General features: G+C 41.0%; 1 pseudogene; it reads left to right on the forward strand.

The window, feature by feature from the left end:
* The first annotated feature begins 9566 nt into the window (after window positions 1-9566).
* LOC110887929 lies at window positions 9567-10431 on the forward strand (annotated as a pseudogene).
* Window positions 10432-12508: the final 2077 nt, after the last annotated feature.

The raw sequence follows: 12508 nt of genomic DNA on the forward strand, positions 1-12508 counted from the left end.
ACTGATTTATGTGTTTCGAGAAATCCTTATATGTTGGTTCAACTCGATCTTGAAGCCGATGATGGTTGATAATCATTGTGTTCCAAGAAAATCTTATTTGCTAGACATGTGCTTATTGTAGTTATGAGAAAATTATGTTGTTTGATCTTCATGAAAAGTGAAACTGTCAATGATTGATATTTGCGAGAATTAGGGAAGTAATGATGGAAACTTGTAACTGAATAATAGAAACTTGTAACCAATTGCCAATAATTCACGGCATTAATTGACACCACACACACACTTATGCGATCGCACAATATGGATCAGTTGCACAATATGGTTGCAATCGCACAAGACAACCGGATCGCACAACAGCTAACCTAGTCGCACAAGCCTTTGGGCTGGCATAAACTTGGGCCGGAAGTTTGGGCTGGGTCGCACAAGTTCTGGTCGCACATCTTATGTTCAATCGCACAAGTTTATTGGGCTTCGGGTGTATGTGGGTTAATAGTACGTATTGGGCTGCACGAACATGGGATGGTTGCACAAGTCGTTTGGGCCGCACACTGATCGCACAACCCAAAACCCAATCACACAACTTGCAATTGGGCCGTTCATGATTGGATCGCACAAGTACTAGTTTAATCACACATCTCTATTTGGGCCTGAGTAACTGGGCCGCACACGCATGCATTTGGCCTTCTGAACCGTTAACCTTATATGTGGATATGAACCTGCATGACTAGACTGTATGTAGCTTCTTACGTGATGCTATGCGTTATCCGTTACGTGCTAGATGGCAACGAACTGTTATGTACATGATTAACTGTTATGATTAGTGCTATGTGTATTCATGGTATACCACTGGTGTAATATGTGCAACGAATATGTGATTATGTGTTCATGAAACTGACTGTCTTTAGTAACCACGGTAGGGTTTGGTTGACCAACTTGGAATGGGTAAACATAACATACCGAGCAATCTAAGGTGAGTTCACTTCTCTTGAGCATGCGTCCCGGTGGGTGGGACAATCAGTTGGGTATTCCTGAAAGGAATAAGTCACTTGGGTAAAAACTGGAATGTTGGATAATACACTCAATTCCTATCACCATTAAGTCCCATCTTGTTTGTTACCTGAGAGGTAACGGGGTATTAGTTGATAGCGCTATTTAGGTTTGGCACCCTCACCCCGTACCTGAGAGGACGGGTGTGAACTAATGACCTAGTCATGACCAATGCTTAGATAGGGGCATTGGGGAAGGGCAAAATAATCTGCAGCCATCTTGTACGATACTCGAGTTATTATCAACATTACTTTCAGAATTGCTATTAAACTGGAGTAAACACTTGGTAACCAAACGTTTTCATAAAACTGTGGACTCACCAGCATTGTCTGATACACTTGTTTGCATGCTCGTAGGTTATAGATATGTGGAACGTGGAACTTGCTATCTGGGAAGCTGGAGTGGTCATGGGTCGAGACACATGGAAACATGAGACAAGTCCGATAACTTTCATACAATTGGATTACGAAATACATAACTAACGATTTATGCTTCCGCTGTAAACGTTGAGTTATACTTTATGTAATGTAACACTCTGTCTTAATGAATGGAAGTTTTTATTTAAAATCTTGTATGAGTTCAATGTGATTGGTGGCTAGATCCTGGTACGTCACACGCCTCGCGGGGGTTTCCGGTTGGGGTATTTTTTGGGGTGTGACAGATTGGTATCAGAGCCACTGGTTATAGTGAACTTGGTTTTAAAATGTTTTTATAAAACCAGACTATAACCGAACAAGTTCTGAATACGACCATGACACTCAGCTTCAGATTGCAAGGTTCGTCTTTTCACCTACTGCATACATTACATGACTAGTACACACTTGCTTATGATGTTGCCTACGGACACACACTCGTCACTATAGCATAATTACATAAATGGGTTGTTTACATTATGATGTGTTATCTGTATGTCGTAGTCCTTAGATTTCAGTGAACTTGTCGTCTTGACAACCTCCGTTCGAAATTTGAGTTTGGGGAACCATTTGACATGAGTTAGGAGGAACTGAGATGAACATGCAAATCACAATATTATTGTGGGTGCACACATAATAATAATGTGGGGTGCATGTGAGTCCCAGTGAGGCTTAACAAGTGTAAAAGGGGTTCTGTTCCGTTATTCGATCTAATGAGAAACACAACAAATATATAGGAGTCATAGCGATGATTGCCTCCTACTCGAGCGCGATCTTTTCACTTCCTTCTGAATCCTTACAAATCTCAATGATATTGAGTGTTGACTGAACACATATCTGAACGTCTAGCGAACTGTATAAGAATGTTAGGTGTTAATACGAACGTCCTGAGTTAGTTATCGAATCATTTAATGCTTGGTTTGTGTCTTCCTCACTTTCTTCGTTTACTTGAACCCAATGGATTAACGCCTTAGAATCCGAAGTATGGTAACCCCTGCAACTCTCTAGTAACACATCATGTATTACTCAAACAACTTGCAAGATCGATGGACATGAGGAGGAGCGTAGTACCTTACCGACCCCAGTATTAGGACAACCCTGATTACCGGCAACGAACACCAGCAAATTGACTTTGATCGATTCCTTAACCCTAGTCAACGACTTTTGGGAGCCAACTCTTACGAATCAATCAGGACATAAACGATGACAATTGACTATAGTGTGGAATGTGTAACTGCTAGCACAAGGGGTAGTGCCTTAGGACGTGACACGGAATGTGAAAATATGGACCCTTTTGGTGAAAGCTCGCAGGGCCCCGTTACAAGCAACGACATTAGAGGAAACTGTCACGACGACATCAAGATACCCGTAAACGTAGCCTACAACATGGAAATGAAGGTGACTTCAATAAGGATTGGCCACTGTTAAGACATAACGTTAACAACCACGAGAACCACAACAGTATTGGGAATTCCCGTAACAATGGCAACGACGGTGGAAGTGGTGCTCGTAGAAGGGCCTTCAAGTATGACAACAACATAGTGACCTACAAGTCTTATGATTAACCCCTTCACTTCTGTTTTGTTCGACTTTGATACTTCACGAGATCAAGCACGTTGCAAGATTTGTTGATGGCAAGTCAAATTCAAGCTTCACTCGTTCACCTAGGGTGCAACTTGATCTTTTAGATTCAGTGATCGCCATTGACTCATTTCCTGTTACCTTTGGAAGCTTTGATATAGTCGTCAGTATGGACTGGTTGCCCAAGCATCTAGCAGAAACCTTTGTAAAGATAAAAGTCGCATGTATGTCTCCCCTGGTGTAGATTCACTGAATGTTTTCGATTATGGAAGTCTACCGATTTGTATCACGACAGAAGCAACTCTGATTCTTAGTACCCCTTATCGACTTGCACCAAGAAGGTTGCAAGAACTGTTTAATTAACTCCAGAAACTCTGAGCAGGGGTTTTAATTGACCTAGCTTCTCGCCTTGGGGAGCCCGAGCTCTATTCGTGAAAAAGAAGGACGAGTCCTTTCGTACGTATATCGACTACCATGTACCCAGCAAGGTGGTTGTTGGAAACCGTCACCCTTTACCCCGCATCGACAACTTACTTGACCAGCAGCAAGGGTCAAGCTTCTACTCGGAAAATGGACGTAAGATCGGGCAAATATCAGATGGAAGTCCAAGAGGTGGATGTTCCTAAAACGGCATTTTGAACGCAGTATGGCCATTACGATTTTCTGTTTATGTCATTCAAGTTATCCCAACACACCAGCAGCCTTATGGAGCACATAAATCGTACATGTCAACCTTATCTCGCCGAATTCATCATCCATGATTATTAATGACGTATTGAATCACTTCCAGGAGGAAGGAAACCCATGAGCGGCACTTATATCTTATCTTAGAGCTCTTTAGGGAGGAGCAACTCCACGCGAAGTCTTTCTAGGTGTGACTTCAGGGTTCGAGAAGTACACTTTCTTGGTCACATAGTTAACAAATTGGGAAGACACGTGGATCCTGCTAGGATCTACTCTATTGGAGCTTGATCGACACCGAAGAATCCTCCGAAGATGCAACGATTTCTTGGTCTCGCTGGATACTATCGCAGATTCGTCAAGGGATTTTCAAAGATCACACAGCCATTATCACCTTAATACCACAGGGTGCTGTGTATCCGTGGAAGACAAAACAGGAGGACGTCCTTTCAATCCTCGAAACCCAACTCTACAGTGCACTGAGTATTGCCTTTACCCAAGGGTATAGGTGATCTAGTGGTATACTATGATGGTCTGAATCAAAGTCTCAGTTACGCGCCGATGCAACGCGAGAAAGTGATGGCCTACGTGGTGGATTTACAAGGAGAATTGCACGACTCACAACCTGGAGTAGAAGCCTTGGTCTTTGGATTTGAGTATGGAGGCATTACTTGGATAGTACCAAATGCACTAATTAGACCGATCACAAGGGCCTCCCGCGTACCCTTGATTCGAAAGAGCTAAGCATGTGACAACGTCTCTGGATGGAACTTTTGAATGATTACGATCGTGAAACCTCAATGAGTACAGGTTTTGCAGCTCACCGTCAGCTCTAACCTACCTGATCGGATTCGTTCTGCCCAACCTGAAGCACTGGAGGCAGAGAAGTTGTCAAGCGGAATCCATGCGAGGCACGGGGAAACAACTTTTGGTAAATTAGATGGTATTTACTACTTCATGGAACGAATATGGGCATAAGGGCAAAGCACGCAAGTCTCGACATTTTACTCGTCTGGGTTTTTGATAGGATGTATTAGGATTTGAAGATCTTGCACTAGTAACTGGGCATGAGGGCCCACATAGTAACGCATGTGAACGATGTTTGACTTGTGCGATAGTCAAAGTGGAGTATCAGAAACCTTGTGGTTTGCGTCAGCAACCAGAAACACCCAATGGTAACAGACTGCCACGGACTTTGTAACTACTCTACCCAAAACTCGAATCAGAAACAAAATCACCTGGGTGATCGTTGGTTGTCTCATGTAACCAGCACACTTTCTTGCAATCAAAGAAATTGACAAGTCCTCGCATCTTGTATATAACTACCTGAGAGAGGCGCTTCTAGGCATGGGGTGCCAACTTCTATTACCTCCACTTTGATCTACGTATGTACCTGACTTATAGCAGGCAATATACAAAACCCTAGGCTCACGTCCAGACATGAGGCACTGCTTATCACACACTCAGACAGATGGTCAGAGTGAGCGAACCATCCAGACACTCGAAGACATGCTGCGGGCATGTGTGATCGACTTTGGTAAAGTTGAGACATTTACCTTTGGTAGAGTTTCGCCGCAACGGCTATCATTTTAGTATTCAGGCAGCTCCATTCGAGGCATTGCATGGACGACAAGGCCGACCTCCTCGTTGGGCTGAGGTGGGTGACAATCTAATCACAGGTCCAGGACTTGTACTCGAAACTCCTGAGAAGATTGTTTAGATCGGAAATCTTATGGCGGCAGTGCATGACCATCAGAAAAGTTGTTAGGCGTAGGAAACCCTTAGAATTCGCAGAAGGCAACTTGTGTCAAGTTGGAAGTTTCACTCTGGGAGGGTGTGGTGCGCTTGGGAAGCGCGATAAATTTAATCCACGATACGTTAGTCCATTCAGAATTCTGGAAAGAATCGGTAAAGCAGCCCATAAACTTAGAATTTCCTAATGTAATAGGTAATGTTCACGATGTCTTTCATGTCTCTAACCTAAAGAAGTGTTTGCCCCATCAAACTCCTGTAGTACCCTTGCAAGAGCTTAAGATTGACGACGAGTTGCAGTGGACGAGAAACTTAACGCAATCATGAACGGGAAATCAAGGTCCGTGAACACAGTCGAGTGTCGATCGTAAGAGCTCGCTGGAACTCAAGACGTGGACCGGAGTTCACGCGGAACACAAGGATCAGATAAAACCTACACATTTTCCTCAATTGTCAAACTATTAAACCTAATCTTGATGAGACTAGAGAATTTCGGGATGAAATTCCCTTTCAAGTTGGGGATGATGTGGCACCCGAGGAAAAATCCACAATCATCCTAAGCCATAACTTCTTTTCGCCGAGACCGCTTATCAAATTTCGGGACGAAATTTCTTTCAAGTGGGGATGATGTGACAACCCGAACTTTCAAGGTTAGCTTTGCCAAACTTCATGACCCGTTACTTGTAACCGTTACATTTTAATGTGTGTTCTCGCTAGCAAATAAATTGTTTTGAATAATTGGATGAACCCAGTCGCACACTTCACCAAGTCGCACAACCCTCTAGTGATCGCAGACCTTTCCATGGATGGGTTGTCCATCAGCCCGGATCCTTATGGGCCCGAACTAAAGCCAAGCTGGGTTCGGCCCACTTGTACCAAGTGTTTACATGCACACGGAAGTTAGGATAGTCTTCATATCTTTTCAAACGCAAGAAAGGCAAACCCTAGCATCCTTCCTTCCTCTCATGATCGGCGGCAGCCATCCCCATCTTCGAAGCCTTCCCTCTCTCGGACTAGCACATCTCTTACGTTTTTTCGGTTAGTAAAACACTCTCGTCTGGTTTACTTTTCATGTGTTCTTAATTATGTGTTTAAGTATGATTAATGTCAGTATGCCATTCCTTGTTCTAGTTGATGATTCTTGATGATGTAGAATACGTGTGTATGTTCGATGCATGCGTTCTTGATTATGTGCGGCTGCCTTTTTGTTGATTGTTATTGATTGATTCTAATTAGATTGAAAATAAGATTCACCGATTTGATAGAAATGCACGGGAATTAGTAATTAGTATTAATAATTCGAATGAATTGATAATCAACGAATTGTTAAACTGATTCGACGTGTTTGGTAAGTGATGAACTGATTTATGTGTTTCGAGAAATCCTTATGGGTTGGTTCAACTCGATCTTGAAGCCGATGATGGTTGATAATCATTGTGTTCCAAGAAAATCTTATTTGCTAGACATGTGCTTATTGTAGTTATGAGAAAATTATGTTGTTTGATCTTCATGAAAAGTGAAACTGTCAATGATTGATATTTGCGAGAATTAGGGAAGTAATGATGGAAACTTGTAACTGAATAATAGAAACTTGTAACCAATTGCCAATAATTCACGGCATTAATTGACACCACACACACACTTATGCGATCGCACAATATGGATCAGTTGCACAATATGGTTGCAATCGCACAAGACAACCGGATCGCACAACAGCTAGCCTAGTCGCACAAGCCTTTGGGCTGGCATAAACTTGGGCCGGAAGTTTGGGCTGGGTCGCACAAGTTCTGGTCGCACATCTTATGTTCTATCGCACAAGTTTATTGGGCTTCGGGTGTATGTGGGTTAATAGTACGTATTGGGCTGCACGAACATGGGATGGTTGCACAAGTCGTTTGGGTCGCACACTGATCGCACAACCCAAAACCCAATCACACAACTTGCAATTGGGCCGTTCATGATTGGATCGCACAAGTACTAGTTTAATCACACATCTTTATTTGGGCCTGAGTAACTGGGCCGCACACGCACGCATTTGGCCTTCTGAACCGTTAACCTTATATGTGGATATGAACCTGCATGACTAGACTGTATGTAGCTTCTTACGTGATGCTATGCGTTATCCGTTACGTGCTAGATGGCAACGAACTGTTATGTACATGATTAACTGTTATGATTAGTGCTATGTGTATTCATGGTATACCACTGGTGTAATATGTGCAACGAATATGTGATTATGTGTTCATGAAACTGACTGTCTTTGGTAACCACGGTAGGGTTTGGTTGACCAACTTGGAATGGGTAAACATAACATACCGAGCAATCTAAGGTGAGTTCACTTCTCTTGAGCATACGTCCCGGTGGGTGGGACAATCAGTTGGGTATTCCTGAGAGGAATAAGTCTTTGGGTAAATCAGTTGGGTATTCCTGAGAGGAATAAGTCATTTGCGTAAAAACTGGAATGTTGGATAATACACTCAATTCCTATCACCATTAAGTCCTATCTTGTTTGTTACCTGAGAGGTAACGGGGTATTAATTGATAGCGCTATTTAGGTTTGGCACGCTCACCTCGTACCTGAGAGGATGGGTGTAAACTAATAACCCAGTCATGACTAATGCTTAGATAGGGGCATTGGGGAAGGGCAAAATAATCTAGAGCCATCTTGTACGGTACTCGAGTTATTATCAACATTACTTTCGGAATTGCTATTAAACTGGATTAAACACTTGGTAACCAAACGTTTTTATAAAACTGTGGACTCACCAGCGTTGTCTGATACACTTGTTTGCATGCTCGTAGGTTATAGATATGTGGAACATGGAACTTGCTGTCTGGGAAGCTGGAGTGGTCATGGGTCGAGACACATGGAAACATGAGACGAGTCCGATAACTTTCATACAATTGGATTACGAAATACATAACTAATGATTTATGCTTCCGCTGAAAACGTTGAGTTATTCTTTATGTAATGTAACACTCTGTCTTAATGAATGAAAGTTTTTATTTAAAATCTTGTATGAGTTCAATGTGATTGGTGGCTAGATCCTGGTACGTCACACGCCTCGCGGGGGTTTCCGCTTGTGGTATTTTTGGGGGTGTGACATTTCACCCCGAATCCGTAACTCGAATACGATTGCTGCGTCGGGTAATATGGTTCATCAACAGGGGGCATTCTCAGCACCGTATCCTACGTATCCATCCAAATTACATTGTTGCACGTACGAAGATTCATACCCGTCAAGGGCAAAGCTATGAAGGGGCTGGAGGGAGCGCCCGACCCCCCGAACTTTTCGCTTAGTAGTGTTATTTATGTACGTTTCATATAGAATTTTTTGGGTATATACGTTTTCGACCCCCCGGTTTTATAAAAAAATTTAGGTATATACTTTTAGGTCCGGTGACTTTCGACCCCCTGGTGGAAATTTTCAAGCTTCGCCGCCGCTGATACCCGTATCCATAATTCGGATAAACTTGATGCACCGGGGTAATATTGTTCATCAACAGGTGGAGTCGGAGTCTCGTTCAGGTCTGGCAACTGTATTTTTTTATCAACAGGGACGCCAGACACAACCTCCTCCTCCTCCTCATTAGTATCATTTACTCCCCCTGCGTCGTTTGAATAGTGATTAAAGAAATAATTCTCGTCCCAAAATGATGACATTTTACCTCCATCGATGAAGTAAATGTATACAGAGGAAGTGAAGAAAGCGTTTGATATGGTGTTTGAATTCGTAGGCAGAGATGGATGTCTAAATACACTTTTGAATTCACAATTATCAGCCTCGTATAGCTCTATACTCTGCGTATAGCTTTATTCACATGCCTAGACTACATCGTATCAATGTCAAATATGTCTGACATACGCTGCGTATAGGCCTATACGCAGTGTATACCTTTCTACACATACGCTTCGTATAGATCTATACGATGCGTATGTCAGAGAGATTTGACATTGTACTAGGTTGACTGTCTGGTCGTGTACCTACCCCTTACCTACGATGTGTATAAGTCTATACGCAACGTAGGTAAACCCTAAGTGTGCAGATAGGCAACCAAGGTGTGCCAATAGTTTCAGCCAAAAAAATAACCATGTCCTTAGTGAACATCCTACATATGACTATTGGCGATGGAGAATTAAGCTATGCCAACAACTCCTGGGTTCAGGTTTGAGTAATTATACCATAAACTTTTGCATATATATTTAACAATGGTGTACGTCTTTAACTGCTATTTCTTTTTTCTTATTTTCTTTCCTGGAAAATGGGATACAGCAAGTTGTGCCATTTTTAAAGCATATGATTAAGGGTCTAACTAATTATAATGTCTTCAATTATCGTTTCACGTTTGCAGTTTTAGGATGCTTGTCTGGCAAAAATACGCCATTGTTCGTGTCTAATATTATAGATATAATGCATGAGGTGTGTAATGAAAATGCCCATAAAGTACCAGAGTTTCAAGTTTGTTTAAACGACCTATCTGGAAATGATTTCAATACTCTTTTCAAATTGTTACCCGACTTTTATGCAAAGCTTAAAAAGGACAAAGGAGAAAGTTTTGGACCTTGTTTTGTTTCGGCTATTCCAGGTTCTTTCTATAGGAGACTTTTTCCTAACCAAAGTTTGCACCTTGTTCACTGCGCTAATAGTAACCATTGGCTTTCTCAAGTATAAATAACACTTGACTATGTAGTTCTCTTACGTGATGATTATAACTATTATTAGTTGCAAGAAAATAATTTGTATGATAAACTATAGTCATGGTAAGTCTAACAAGTGACAAGTACCAAGTGCCGCAAGGCTTTGAAAGCAATGGATTAAATATATTCATCGTGAAAACTAGTCCCCCAAATGTAAGTCAACAATATGAGAACCAATTTCATATTGATTTCACGAAGTTTTTATAAATGTGCTCTGAGGAAGTATTACATGGTGGAAGCATGATTTTTGTTGGATAATCTTGACGGGGTCGATTCGGGTCATGGATACGGGCCTGAAATGTGCCAGCAGTTGGTGTATTTAGTCACATGGTTTATGTGTTTAATTGATAGTAAAGTAGTGGGCTAGGTCATAACTTATGTTTTGTTGATTGATTCAAGTAGTTGGTTAGTATTTTTCCTTTATTTACGTAGCATGAGTTTGTATATACATATAAAAGTTTGAGGATAAATAAAGTGTGGGATTTCAAGCAGTAAAATTATTCTCTATTCGTTCATGACTTTATTGTTTGTGTTTAGAAGCTTGAAACCCAACAAATTTTAACATTTCAACAGATTTTAACATTTCCTGCTCGGGGTGCAGTTGATCCAGCTGCCGATGATTGTTGTGAACTCTTGGAGCTACTTGCGCAATCACTTCTAGACATAATGACTTATACTATAGGGGTACACTTACAAATATTGTTTTTAATGCATGCAAGTCTAATACTTTGACCTTCATGGCTTATATAACTGTTAAATTGAATGCAAGGTGATAGTAATTCATGTTGCAACATGACATTATTACTGTTGATATTTTGTTATTCAGTTGTAACAACTTTTAGGGTGTATATTAATAAAGTTCTATTGTTCAAGGTTTGTTATGTAAAAGTTTATAAGTTTTTGTATTAAGTGTTAAAGTGCAGGGGCTTCGTGGAAACTTGAGATATTTTACATATAAAAGAGCTCAACTACTGTACAAGATCATAATCTTCTGGAAGTGTCTTCTCTCTCTCTCATCAAAGTGATTAGGGTTTTCTGTTCTTGTATTCTGTTTGATCTCTTGTGAGATCTGATCTCGTGTGAGATCTGTTTGTGTTAGTTTGTATAGATTAACTGAATATATCAGTTAATCTTTGTTTTGTTACTTTGTATTGTATAGATCTCATGTTTATGAGATCTAGGGTTTCAAAGGGATTTTTCTGGGTTGGCTAAATAATAAAGTTTTGTCATCGTTTTGTCGCTTATGTTGTGTTGATCATACTGATCTTTGATTTACATACCATTTTACATGGTATCAGAGCAATCTTGGCTCTTGTTTTCTCGTTGATTGATCTGTTTTTTTTGGGTTATTGAGTCTTCCGCTGTTTCTTGTTGGTTATCTTACTGATTGTTGTGATTCTGGGATTTTTTGAAGGTTCTATTCTCAGGAACTGTTGGTGTGGATCAAAGGTTATTGGTAAAGCTTGAAACCCTAGTCTAGGGTTTGGTGAGAGATTGAGGCTGTTTGATGCTATTGAAGACCCGTGTTGGTCTCTGTAACCCTTGAAGGATACAGAGCAAACTGACCGGCTGTTGTATCTTCTTGTCTTCTGATCTGTAACTATAGCCCTAAGTGAAGGCTATAGTTCTGATCCTATTTTTGAAGATTGCACCCTCTGTAAGATCGTTCTTACCTGCTCTTGTCTTTACTTTGTTGACTAGTTGAAGTCGGGGTAGTGAGGACCGGCACCATTATTTGTTGATCTTGTTTGTGATTCTGTTATTTGTTGAGTATCTTGTTTGTTGTGTTGAGTTCTAGGTTAAAGGCTCCTGAGTTAAGACATGTCCAGGCACCTGTGAGTGATGAACCTGGAGTCTTGACACTGACTCAGTTTCGCCTGTGTGTGTGTTTATCAGTTTTCTTGTGATTTGTTAGTTGTTGCTGTATTCTTGTTTTGTATAACTGATTGTGTGGTTCTTGTGTAAACATGCCTGCTGATACTGATGCTAGTACTTCTCAGACCTTAATTGGGAAGCTAGATATAGGGGATCCCTTATATCTGCACCCAAGTGATTCCAGTGCTTTGACTATAGTAAATATAAAACTAAAAGGTACAGAAAATTACTCAGTATGGTCTAGTGCTATGAAGTTAGCTTTAGAAGCAAAGAATAAATATGGTTTTATTGATGGAAAATGTGTCAAATCTGAGAATGATTCTGTTTTAGCTAAGCAGTGGGATAGGTGCAATTCTGTGGTTCTTACTTGGTTATTAAACTCAATATCTGAGGAGTTGTTTTTAGGACAAGTGTTTTCCAAATTAGCTTCAGAGGTATGGAATGACCTCAAAGAGTCCTT

The sequence above is a fragment of the Helianthus annuus genome, chromosome 11, assembly GCF_002127325.2.
Source record: "Helianthus annuus cultivar XRQ/B chromosome 11, HanXRQr2.0-SUNRISE, whole genome shotgun sequence".
In the NCBI taxonomy this organism is placed as follows: Eukaryota; Viridiplantae; Streptophyta; class Magnoliopsida; order Asterales; family Asteraceae; genus Helianthus; species Helianthus annuus.